At 43.8% G+C, this 13673-nt stretch overlaps 1 long non-coding RNA gene across 1 annotated transcript in view; it reads left to right on the plus strand.

The window, feature by feature from the left end:
• Positions 1 to 13307, plus strand: part of LOC146190878 (uncharacterized) — a 232117-nt gene extending 218810 nt beyond the window's left edge. The window contains exon 3 of the long non-coding RNA XR_014706340.1: positions 13027 to 13307. This is a non-coding gene — a long non-coding RNA (uncharacterized LOC146190878). The remainder of the gene's footprint in view (positions 1 to 13026) is intronic.
• Positions 13308 to 13673: the final 366 nt, after the last annotated feature.

The raw sequence follows: 13673 nt of genomic DNA on the forward strand, positions 1-13673 counted from the left end.
GTGATTCAACTACAACAATGGTAAAAAGAATTGCAGCCACTGGCCAAGTCGACGTGAAAAAATACGTTTCTGAACCCGCACCGGTTCCTTTATCACAAACGTTTGAAACGTATTTTTTCGTGTTGATTTGGTCAGTGATTATAACTCTTGTTACCATACTACCATGCCTGAGCAGAAAAACTTTCGTCGAGCCTTTGACTACTTGTCCTCCAACTACAACAATCGCTGTAGCTGCAGATACATACCGAGGAACTTCAAAACAGAAACAAAGCCCGTGATACTTGGGTTTATTGAATGCAGAGAAAATTGATTTACACACAATTTACTGATCTTGCACCAAGAAGAGCGCTCTGTACAGATGAAGTTAGGATGACATAACAAAGCGTCTGTAAATTTCAGATGGAGCAGTTCGAGCTATTTTCATCTCTCAAGAGCATTTTCAGACTCAGTGATCTCATCATATAGGTAATGACCGTATAATAAAACAATGCTGAGGGATGATTCATGCATATAATCACGGTAAGTAACTGTGGACGGGAATCCCAACTTCTTCCTAGTGAGAATATGGGAAGAGTATGATCGAAATTAAACGGATAAAGTTCGTAGACTTCCGTACAGAAAGGTCTGCTAGTTAGCGTTTGAGCAGAGCTTCCTTATTAAGCGCGCAGCAAGAATTGGCTTCTCAGTGGAGCTTATAATTAGTCTCACATGCAAAGCAGAATTTATTCTGAGAAATGCTGATGCGTGTCAGCGCATGCTTTCAGTATGGTTATTACATGCGCCTGTGCATCATATTTTGTGTGCGCACAATAATGCATGCTTTTCTGTACCAATGAAAAAAAAATGTGTCGTGCTCTTATCTCTGAATAAATCACTTGTGAACAGTGCTTCTGACTGAGTCCGTGGATTTCCCCCTCTCTTTATATTAGAAGAAGCTTGTTTTGTAGGTCGCGCCGTCTCATTGAAATGCTCGAAGCTTCGCTATGAAAGAGATAACACTCGTTGGAACTGAAGAAGCTTTGTGTCATTTTTTTTTTTCTGCTGCGTAAGAAAAGCCACGTGTCGAATTGCTGGTGCGGCATTTTTTCAACTGTTCTCAGAAATAAAATTGTTTAAAACGCAATAAATCTCTATAGTTTTTTCTGCTTTACCTGTCATTTCAATAGGTTTCGGCCTTCGGAGCTTTTCTTCCCGATACTTTCAGGAAATCTAGAAATGAATTCCGTTATCAACGACTTGGCTGTCACTGCCTATTTTTTTATTCGTCAGAGCAGAGCGCGAAAAGGCGACGAATTTCCAATATTGCTGGACTGGAAAGCGGGAGCAGAAAATGAAACGATGTGGCAGGAAATATAAACGGGAGGGCGGGATAAAAAAGGGAGTCCGTACGGAACGGCTCCCTTGTCTCCGCGAATTGACCTCGACGCTGCGAGTGGCCTGAATGCGACGGAGTTCTGGCGGCAACACGTGAAATCGCGGTCGCGGATAAAAGATGAGGACCGAGAAAAGGAACAGACTCTGAACAAAAAAGGACTAAAAGTTCGAGCAAAGAAGAAGTGCTGTAAACAAGTGCTAAAAGGAAGACACGGCAAATTCTACTCCGCGGTGCATAAATGCAGAGGCCGCCCGCGTATGGCACGCAGCCTGACTATTGTAGACATATAAATTTGCGATGTGAAAAAAAGTATAGGCATAAAAATCACAAATGTGTAAGAAACCAACAAATAATGATGAAATATGAGCGTGGCCTGATGCACAAGTGAAGACGGAGGAAGGTATAAAAAGAGCGGCAATAAATTAAAATCGCCAAGAATAATGCAGCCACGAGGAAAATAAAAAATAATTCCGGATGTCTTCTATCCCCTGGGAAAGAATGAAACTACATCGCTTGCTTGTACCACCAGGAGACATAAAACAAGGACCCCGCACTAGTCACGATTTGCGTTTCATACATGCCGGAGCAACCCAGTAGCAATGGTATTGGGTGACTCCGGCAGCGGAGGCTTCGTAAAAAGTTCTTCTCCCCAGAACGTTGCATGCTTTATAGAGGTCGAGTGCGCTCGTAATGTGCAACAAAAGAGGCGATGGTCGCCATGTTTTGGAGGCGTTCACTTCGTACAAGGAGAAGCAACCAATGGCATCGGCAACCGATTGCGTCCTTCCCCTCCCTCACGAGCTCGTCTCATTATGGAAGCTGAAGTATACTCAACGACGGTAAAATTTTATTTCTTATTCAGGTCGTATAAAGCGAAAGTCGTAAAATGCGTTGAAATCACGCCTCTAGGACGCCTTATCATGAGCGCTTTTTCATTTTTCTCTCTTAGCACTTGCGACGAGCGAGTTGAGATAAAAAAAAAAAAAAAAGCTAGGAATACACCATAGATCCCACAGGCGGTGCGATAAGAGATTGGTTTTGTCTCTAGCCAGAAATAGACACATGATTGCTATGTGAAAGCTGGTTGCGTTAGAGGATCTATTAATTCATTCATAAGAATCTGATTGACGATCGATAGAATGTGGTGTAAACAAAATATCACATTTCTGAAAGGCGTCCGAGGTCCATCCGACTTGTACGCCGAATCTGCGCCGCAGGGTTTGAGATCATCTTGAGTTCATAATGTTTATTGGATTCTAGAAGGCTACGAATGGTGCCAGAAATGACATCGCGTCACAGAATACGCAGTGACATTGATATTCAACTAGAACCGCTACATGCACTTCGGCGGTGAGCATACAGGCGAGACAGGTGAACCAAGCGTTTAACTCATCTGAGAAAGGCTAGACATGTGCAGAAAAATCAAACGAAGAATGGATATTCCGGTGGACCAGCACTGGAAGTCATTCTTTTAGCACTTGCATCCCCACAAGCCTATATACCTCATTTGGCGGACTGTGCAAGGCCTTCGTATGCTTTCGCAGCGAAGACAGCAGGTCGTATGCGCCGGCTCTATCAAGACCACAACCGATAGAGGTAGCAACTGACTACTGCGAGAATATTGTGAGTGCAATGAGTAGCACTGGTTCCCAGCGTGCTCCTGCCTCATGACAATCAGAGATGAATGCCATTTTTTTCTCGTGTGGAACTCGACGCTGCCTTTGTGACATGTAGGCGTTCGTTTTCCCCAGGGCCGGAAGGAACCACATATGCTGCGCTGTCCCACCTTGGCCACGACACGTAAGAAGAGCTCCTCAGACATTATTACCACTCTTGACTGGACGTTGTTGCCACTCACGAATGGAAACCAAGTCGGCTGATAAGCCCCCTAAAACCAAGGAAATCTCCTCTCGACCTCACATCCTACCGGCCAATAGCTTTGGCCTGTTGCGTGGTAAAGGGTATGAAGAGAATGAATTTTACGCGTCTTGAGTAGCACCTCGAGCACTATTAATTATACTACAACGCAAATATGGCCGGTTTTCGGCGGGGTCGCCCTTCTATTGACAACGTCGTTTGTCTCGTGTCCACGGTACAACAGAAAAAAATACGAGGGACTTTAGCGACTAAAGTAGTGCAAGGAGAAAACCTGAGGGTCGCATTTTGCTACGCAACCAGCACTAATTAGCAATTATTTATTAAGCAATTAGGTATGTAATTATTTACTCAATTAATCAAATACATCGTCAATAATTAGGTAATTAATGACTATTTTCTTAATATGACAATCATCGCCCTCCCAAAGAACCTCCCTGACACCGTCCGGGCTTCTATGTACGCCGTTGATATCTGCATTTTTTTCTCCGCTATGACGCGTCTCCGGATGCATGCAAGAATTCAGCGGGCAATGTCGCTAACTTCTTATCTTCAGAAGCAAAGACTTTGCGTTTCGTCAGAAAAATGTGCGCTGGTGGCATTCACATGAACATGTATGACACCATATTCGATATCCATCGACGGCCACACCATTTCTTACTGCAAATCCTATCGTTTCTTAGGGATTCTGATAGACCGTAATCCATCATGGATCCCATATTGCAATATGTTGAAAAAGAAAAAAAAGCTTGCATCTATCGCTTCCTTACTCCGATTTCTTGGCGGAAAATCATGGGGTTCGTCGGCTTAGTCAGTGCTGGAGTTGTACAAAGCCCTATTTTTGGTATTCTTGCGGTACAGTACACTACTACTTTCACACACGAGCAATAATAATTTCTGTTACCCTCCACACAATCCAGAGAATATGCATTTAGCTTTTTCCTGGGTCTCCCTCGAAGCGCATCAACACTGGGATGCATTGCACTCGCCAAAGACTACCAGATTGTGACCTATATTGCCTAGACTCATCGTCAATGCACATACGTCATATTACGTATTCCACAGCATCATCTTACGCCCGTTCCTCAGCAGAGACTGCAATCTGCATTAGCAAATGTCATAGCAACGTACAGTTGTCCATCCAAAATTAGTTCACCCCGGGAACGCAACATGCCTCTCCATTGTGGTGTCTGCTACTCCCATTTGTGCGTCATTTAAGGGGCAGCGAAGAAATCAAATCACCAGCCCATAAGCAACTAACACTGCCCATGCAATACTTTGACTACTGGGACCGTACTCGCTTCTTTGGGAGCAAATAAAGAGCTTATCCTCATCGCGTCTTTACAGATGGCTCGGTAACATCAGCTAGTTCTGCATGCGTCGTGGTCATTCCTGCGAGAAAGGTTGAGGTTAACCAGCTAATTTTACTTACCACAACCTCTAATGAGGCAGAACTGGTCGCACTTCATGCTGCTTTATTGTACATTTCTCACCAAACCCTTCAAAATAATATATTTTCTGCGACTGAAAAGTAGTTCTACAATGTCTTTAAACTGCATTTAGCGATGGCGACCATGAGTAACTAGTAGTGGGGGTACAATATCTGCCCCACTAGGCAATAGAAGAGGGCTACGACATAATCTAACCGTAGCTACCAGGCCATAGTGACATTGTTGGCAACGAAGTAGCGGACGATGCTGCTCGATCGGCTCACGATACCGTCAACATTGTCCAGATTCTACTGACAAAAACAGGCGCAGCAAAACACCTTCGACTAGTGGCCGGAAAATTAATCATAAAGTCATGGTGTTCCTTTGGAGGCTGGTTGTCACGTTCGCATTACTTTGGCCTGGCTTGTCCTTCAAGAGAAAATACCATTCGGCCTTCCCTGCTGTGATGCTATGCTGTTGTGCCGGCTGTGGCAGGGAGTAGCCGTTAGTAATTTCTACTTTCACCTCATCGCAATGGCAGACTGTTCAAGGTGTGAACAGTGCGGGTGTGCCCATACCATCGGTTCGACTATACCCTCGGTTTGAGAAGAAAGCTTGCTCGTCTTTTTTGCTGCTTCCATTCCGCCGCTTGGGCCCTCGACCCCTTACAAAAGAAAATTTCTAGGACCTTAAACAAAACCTCCATTACAAAAAGCGGTGAAGGAACTTTTGTAGTTTTTATAGGACTCGAGGTTGGGTTGTATTCACGATTGTAAACTTTAAATGTGCACCCCCTGTCCTTTTAACTTAGACACTCATGTGGCTCTCTTCTATTGCCAGTGGACACTCATTTATCTCCCTTCATTGACTATCTGATTTCATTGCCTCCCTTTCTTTCCTTTTTCTCCCTTTGCTCCCCTTCCAAAGTGTAAGGTAACCTATTGGGCATCGCCTAAGTAACTGTCCCGTCTTTCTGCTCTCTTTCTCTCTACCCTCAAGATATGAGCGCCGCATAACCGAAGAAACGCCCTTTGCTGCGATAGTTTTTTATTCGCGCGCTTACGGCAAAAAAAAAAAAAAAAAAATGAAGGATATCAAGGTAGATAGCCCCACTTCTCTGATTCGCTTTTTTGTTTTTCACCACTCGGTAGCCTCGGTTACGCCCACCCGCCAGAAAATATCTTGCTTCTTAATTTACTTAATCTCAAAAACACTTCCAGGATTCAAAGTGCTGCGTTCTTTTTTCAGCATTAATTTTTGCGCTGACCCGTGGCAAAATAAAAATACGGGCTGCTATCGTCTGTTTCATCTGACACCTCATTGTATGAAGCACCCTGTGTCACAGAATCAGATGCAAACAAAATTGATCGAACATTCATATTACTTATCCCATAGGACAGAACACTGTCGTCGATGTACAGCCTGCCTTTGACTGCAACGTGCCTTGTAACACCTGTACCAGCCTGGCTAATGCTGTTAGAATGAAGCCCATGACAGCCGCAGAAAGCAAAGTTTTCAGTTCTTGTCCTTGTGACAGACAAGCCGGCGAAGATACGCATAAATACCCCGAATGTGCCGACGACTAGTGAGTACTGCGTCCTTCCGACAGCGAACAGTGCTCCGCGATCACAGCTGGCACCTTGTTCACAACTTCCAGGGAGACGTGAGGCGGGACTTCCTGACAAGCGTGGCCCGGTCGTTGCATCGATTGCGTCGAGCTTAGGCACTAATGGTGAGTCCTCGCTACGAGGGCGTAATGAATCTGCGTGCCCGTTTGTTTTTCTCCGCGACTGCATTTTGGTAAAGACTCGTTTGCAGATGAAAGCAGTGGGGCATAGTGTCAGGCTTGTTATCAACGCTCGCCGGAGAAACTCCCGTTGTTGAGGGAGGCGTATATTGTCCTGAACCTTTTTTCTTTTTTTTTTTAGTTTCGCTTATTGTGACAAATATTTGCTTTATTTGCGATTATAAAAACAAGCGATTATGACGAGAGTAAGATTAAAGGTGATGTTATGAACAAACATTGCGTGAGTAGAGTCATACTCCGGCCCTAGCTTAGCACCATGCTTGTCACTGGCATTGATAAATTCGTGTTCATAGAGATTTTGTTATTTTTTCGGTATCTGAACTTCAGCAGAACACAGATTGGTGAAGAGTGCCGGCCGCCTTTGTGATAAAAAAGGAAGAATTATTGAGAGAAGGGCATCCTTTCCAAACCACAATTCTCGGAGAACGCGCTTAGAGATGCAAGCAGTAGGGGTGTAAGAATAGGGGAACCCTATCACTTAGGTTAATAGTGTAATAGCGGGGCACGAATGCGCATTCTGAGGGTAATTGCCGCACCCCTCGTCCATTTATCGCAGCATTCCACGCGTGCGCATTGTCGACCCGCAATTACCCCATCCCCCTAACCGGTAGGGTTCTCCTATTCTAAAACATCTTATTAGGGTTTCAAACTGGTATCCTGTGAATAACACAGACGGGGCCATTTGTAAGCTCCTTGCGGTGCCCTGTTACAAGCTCCTTTACTGTAAAACTGATATCCACCTGTACGCTGCTCTCTTTTTCATGCCTACTTGGACCCACAGCAATTAACTGGCACTGCTAGTCAGGCTCTGCATTGAACCAACGTGCGAAATCAGTCTCGTTTGCTCGATCGCCCTGGTTATGGCCGCATAGCTCAATAAGAGCGGCGCCCACATGCGCCATTAAATGTGAACCCTATATCGACAATACCACGGGTCTAAGCCAGTGATGTTTGGTTAAGAAGGAGGAGGAGCGTCCGCGCATGAGGGACGAACATTCGTAGTCCACTGCCTGCAGTCTAACCCGCATACCGTGACAGCCCCATTAAAAGCACGGTAATTGTGGTTGGTATCAGCGCAGCACGAGGGCAAGCGTTATTCGCGGTAACCTTTGCCTGATTACTTTCGCCGAGAATTGCCTTCGTCGTTTCCCTGCCTTTTCAGATATTTCTTCGAACTATTTTCCACTTATTAGTCTTGGCAAGAAGGCATTGTTATAGTCAATGCGACTGCGCAGTGTGTGTCGTTATCCTCTTTGTCACATAGGTGAATGCAACCCAAAGAAAATCGCATTCCGAGACCGCATTCTCGGAATGCGAAGGAATTCGCGGAAAAAGCAATAGAAATGCGCTCGAGCGTTGCTGCCGACGTAGTTCACATCCTAGGGCCCTTAGCGTAAAGATTTGGGCAAGGAGGTGCCATGTGCTCTTGGAAGATTGGCGTGGCAGGAAATGACAAGGACAGAAGGACACACAAAGCTACTGTGTGCGTGCGCGTGCGTGTGTTCTTTCATTCACGTCTTTCTACACCGCACCGCTCTTCCCGGAGTAGGTCCCTCAGTGTTCATTCTCCGGCAGGAGCGACTCCAATTAAGGCTCGCTGTCGAATTAAAGCACGCTATTTTTCAAGACGGCTTAAAATGTCTTGTATCTAGCTTCAAAAGGGAAGATTCCTAACGGAATTCATCAGGTCCTCACTGTTAAGTTTTAGGAAACCAGAGCGCCATAACAAGAGATTCTTCAATTAAAAGTTGCGTATCTATAAAAAGAAAGAAGGAAGTGACTAAATTTTTCAGAAAAAAACAAAATCGAAGAAAACCTCTAGGCCATTCGAACGAGAAGATTGTTCTGTTTTTTAATCCCGTACTACTGGCATACAAATATATTTTGCACCGCTCGCTGGTGCACGATCTGCTTTCAAGAGATCCAAGCTATCCACGGAGTTTTGGAACATCTGTGTTGACATAGGAACACAGACAGACTTGCATATGAGGCAGTATAGCATGTTTCTCCCTGTATTATATCCTAAAACGGAGCCGTACCTTATTTCATAAAAACCCATTATTATGAATGCCCAACAGATAAGCAAAAAATGAGTAACACAAACGCGAAAGAGAGGGTGCAGCAGCACGGCACGAAACGTCTCATTGCGCACTTTGGAAGCTCTACGTAACTGTGCCGTCGTCGGCAACTACCACGGAGAAACAAAGATGTTAACAATGCCCCGAACGCAGTATGAATTGAAATGGAAAATAAGCTGTTCAAGAAAAGCCTCTTAAATTTGTTATTTTCTGTTGTAATATCTCCGGATCTCTACTGGGTCTTTTTTAGTGTGATTTTGCTCGCTTTTGCACATTCTGACTGTCAATTTTTTACCCTTTCAGAGCCAGCACGAAACATGCTACGAAACAACAATCAGTTGCAAGTTGTGGAAAACTCATTCCAAGATTTCTGAACGCAACATCTTTGAGCGAAGCATCTTTGAAATCATTTTTTTTTTATTTTTCAGACTGCAGATTATCTACTGGCAGATTCATTCCTGAGTTTGTTGTTTGCACTTTTTCCTTTCCCAATCCGAGTCAGTTCTTCACAAAAAGGCACCATATGAGTCGACCAAAACCACGGCCGGTCTCGAGGGAGAGAGCGTTTCTCTTCTCTTACGGCCTCTCCAATGGGGTCTGTTTCCACCGCCCGCCGCGCCTCGGTGGGGTCGCCACCGCCCCACTGCTGCTCCTCCGCTACTGCCGTTCACGCGCAAAGGAAACGCGCGCTCGCTTTTAGCTTCGCCCGCGTCAGTTGCAACCGGCAGGTCTTGACATTTCGCCCCTTATAGTTTATACAAAGTCCGTAATCAACATCGAACATTTATCGTGTACGAGGAATAAAATACAGTCAACAATCCGCTCAAGCGCGCGCTCCTTCGTCAGTGCGGCCGTGCACGGTCGAATGAAGCTTCGGGTACACTTCAACATTTTTTACCCCTAAGTTTTGTACAAAAATGAATTTACCAGGCTATGCAATGTGACTTTGAATGTTTTAAGCAGGTGTAGCGCGACCTGACGTAAGTGCATGGTGAACTGTTGGGTGGAAATTATGTCAACCGCTACCGTTTTCGTTTACATCAGAAGAGGCACCGGCAAAAATTCATGGCGCGTCTCAGCTAGATTCAGAGTAAAGAACAAAAATTTACTCATATAGTAAAAATTTCACTTGTCTAGTGGAGTGGGCTGTTCTAGCTTCGTTCAAAACATATCAGTCGGTTGAAAGACCGAAGATGTATATGTAGTCTCGCGACTACTTTTAATCAAGGAAATGGGCATAAACAGTTAAGCAGAATCGAAAAGAGCGGCAAACAATAAAAAATGTGTCTTTCAATTACACATTGCGCTATATATACATCAATTCTGCAAAATGCGACCTGCGTCTAGAAAATTCAGTCTCAAAATCTTCCTGCGCGGCTTGTGCACATAAGGAGTTGGCCTCTCGGTCTTTTGTGTCACTTTCCTGGTATAATTAATTGAGAAGAAGAATTCTGAGAAATTTTTCAAATATCAAAGAAGCGGACCTAATAACATAGCTGTTGTCAGTTCCTTTCGGGCAACTCAGTATTGAATTCTGAAATGCTGACTGAATCAGGATCTTAAGTACTTCGAGAACATTTGTGTGTAGAAGGTGCACGGCAGGTTTATATAAAAAAAAAAAAGCCTGTCCAATAGAGCAACAAACTCTGGTTTCGGATAATGCAATCCACTAGAATATTGTCCTCGTAGAAGAGCGTACTGCATGGGGCTGCTTCTTTCCCTAGTTTCAAGAAGAATAGCGCAAACGTCACACCCGAAGTTGATTAACTAAACGATATATCCAGCGACGTAAGGAAAACCGGAATATGTGACAGTGGGAAATGGGATGGTAGGACATGCCATCACTTCCTTCAATGCCTTGATTTTCTCTCAGATGAAACGTCCGTCTTGGCAATGTAGTCATGTGGCGCTAGCTGTTACGGCCCTCGCATCTAGCATATGTCATTCCCATCCGCACATTAACCTTACTTTCCCGAAGGGAGCCTCAATGGGTCGCTATATAAGGCTTGAAATGAGTCTTCAGTGAGAGTGTCCTTCTTTAACGCTTTAGAAGTCTCTTGCATACTTTCGATATAGCAGGTGAACTCATTTGTAAGTCACTGCATCGAGTATCACTTTCATCATTTATTGGCCTCTTTTTACCACTTCGAGCACAAGTGGTGTCATGAATATCAAACCATTTTTTATCGTTTTCATAATAAGATTAATATCATGTAAAAATATTTATTAAAACAGTGTTTATTTGCAAAATTTAAATAACGCTTATAATGTACACATTGGCTAATATATGAATTGTAGTAACATTTAAAACTCAACCCTACAACGTTTACTTTGACTGTTATACTAAAACTTTATATCATGCAAGCATTTTGCAATTTACATTGCATTTTTAGGAAATTATTTTCATCTTCGGTGCTACATGAATGGTTTCGCATCTAGCGCTGAAAGACGGTTTTGCTGTTGCAGACGAGTTGTTGTCATGTTAGCCTTGAAGAAGCTTCGATGTGATCAGATTTATTTTTTTTTTTTTTTGCTATTCGTGTGCAGGGTTGGGAAAAATTCTGATTAAAATGGGCAAAAGTAGATACCATGCCGCAATTCATGTCATAAGCTTGTAGAACGTTTGCAGAGCGACAGTGTTTTTATATAAAGACTCGGTTCACGTGTAAAGTACGCTGACATGCCGCTGGAGTATTTACCTTCCGTGTTCTTTTATTCCGGGGCTGCACACACCACGAAACAAGCTAGCGACAGCGCGAAACAATGCAAAAGCCACCCGCCGCCGCTGAAGTAGATGCGGAGCGAACAGTGAGCAGGTCGCGCCCCTTGCGGTGGCGGAGAGCGTGACTCGAGGAGAAAAGTTCCCATTGTTCACGCGGCGATTGAGAAGGCCGTAAGAAAGAGCGCGCGCTCTCCCTCGAGACCGGCTATGCCAAAACATACAAGCATCTTCTTTAATAACTGGAATTGCACTGACTAACAATTGATTTTAGTTTTCAGTAAAAGGATGCAATGACATGTTAGTCCCATTCCTCTTGATCTTCTTACATCAGAAATACCGCCCACAAATTTAACAAATTTAAGACTTTCCTCACTGATTTCAGAATAGAACTCTCTTTATGTAGTTTATGCTAGATCTCAGCAAATCTTTTGAAATTGTGCTCGAAAAAGAAAAAATACATTTATTCTTCTTCATTCTCCGAGCATGTCTGAAGCTAAAACAAGCTAAACAAGCTACACTTTATGTGTGTTTTCTAGCGTACGTCATTTTGTAATGCTTTATAAAGTATATAAATTATTGATAATATATTGTGAAAGCCAGTAGAAAGAATACCCCTAATAAGATAGCCTCAATGAAAATATATCCAAACTATCTTCGCGTATACAGGTCCATTACGTTATTCTCGCCCAAAAACAGAAAAGACTCGAACAAAAATTGGTCGATGGCAGCGCGACTTTGAAATTCGTGCTATACCTTCGTACGCATCTATAACATCGCAGAGTAAGAGTAAATCAGCATTTCACGTACCGAGGCTGACTGCAAGAAAGTACGTGAATTCTGGTAGCACATTTGAGTTCTCTAAAGAAGACTCCAGGTTAAAGAATCCCAACTTGCTAAAGTCACATGAATAAAGAGATCTCTAGTATACACATAGGTGTAACTTCCTTAGTAGTGCGTTCTGTTGAGCCGAGGCACGTTGATCCGCAGTGCAAAATGTGCAGAAGACTTATTAAGACTATAAAACATTTAATTTTAAACAGCGTTTTTACCAGCAAAAGCAAAATGAAATTCATATTTGCGGGCGGAGGAACTAACTTGAAAAAATCCAGACCAGTTAAAACCTGGCAATCTCTTTGCAGACGGCATTTCCATAGTCCAAAAGACACGGTTTCTTACGTAGGCGCAAAAGAGCAACCTCAAAAGTGATCGTCTGTTTCGGTTGAAATGGCTCGTTTATGAAAGGATGTTATGAAAGGCCGCACTGAAACTTCTTGTAGATGCCTCGTGTACAGGCCGTACTGATATGCGTAAAAGGTGCCGAAAGAACTAGGACATAATATGGCGGATTGTTTTTGAAAACACAACTTAGAAATGTCAATGGAAAAGGCTTTGCTCCGGGTCTCTTTTTTTATGCTATAGCAACCCATACTACCAGAACATGAGAAAACAATCATTTGATGGTTAACATAGGCGTTGCACAAAGTGTGTCCTGATTTTTTTACATGTTTTGAGCTAGTAACGACATTGGAGTATAACTTCACGTAAATATTTTCGTAGTTGGTCGGTTCTTCCGATCTCTCCTTCGAAGTCTAAACAGACAAAGATGTTCGAGATCGAAACTAGGGATTGATTGACGTATTTTTTTTCGTCGTTAGCTTGCTTTTTTCCTCCCTCTTGCAAACGGTAGATGCCCGTTTTAGACAGCGCCCCTCGATTTCGTGGTTTTTGACATCTGGCAGGCATTATTTAGAGGACCGGAAGTGGAGGCCCGTGCGGTATCCTGAGATGGCCCGGCTTGGAAAAGAAGATAACTGGCAGCGGTCGTGGACGAAGCTTGGCTTCTCCGCCGTTTGTGCAGCATGGGTGAACCTGTCTTTATAGTGACCAGCGTCCTCCCCAGCATCGGGCTGGCCAGCTTCGATAAATGAAGCTGCAGACTGCGTTTCTGCGTCCCGCAGAACTTTTCAACACGATGACAAAGGCTGCTGGTTTCCTGCGGCAATCCCGATTCCTTCCTGTTTAGCACAAAAAAAAAAAGGCTTTTTTTTTTCCCTCTTTTTTGCACCGGGAGTGTAACAGAGAAGTGCACCTTTTCTTTTCTGTGGTAACCTTCGTATCCTCTACCCCCCCCCCCCCCCCCCCCCCCGCTTCGCCACCTTGCTGGTTGTTCAATAAAGGAGAATGTGTAGTTGTGTAGTTGCAGTTGTGATTGACAGCTGAGCTAGCAAGAACAATTAGCGACAATTATTTTGACTTTTTATTTAATGAGGCCTGCCTTTAACGTAAAATTTAAGACGTAACTACGGCTGTGCTAAAGATCTAGGGTCTATCTTGCCATCTCAATATGTGCAGTCATTCCAGCTACTAGACATCGAGTAATTACATA

Source organism: Amblyomma maculatum, chromosome 4 (assembly GCF_055883805.1).
Source record: "Amblyomma maculatum isolate TAMU_Amacu chromosome 4, ASM5588380v1, whole genome shotgun sequence".
NCBI classification, from domain to species: domain Eukaryota; kingdom Metazoa; phylum Arthropoda; class Arachnida; order Ixodida; family Ixodidae; genus Amblyomma; species Amblyomma maculatum.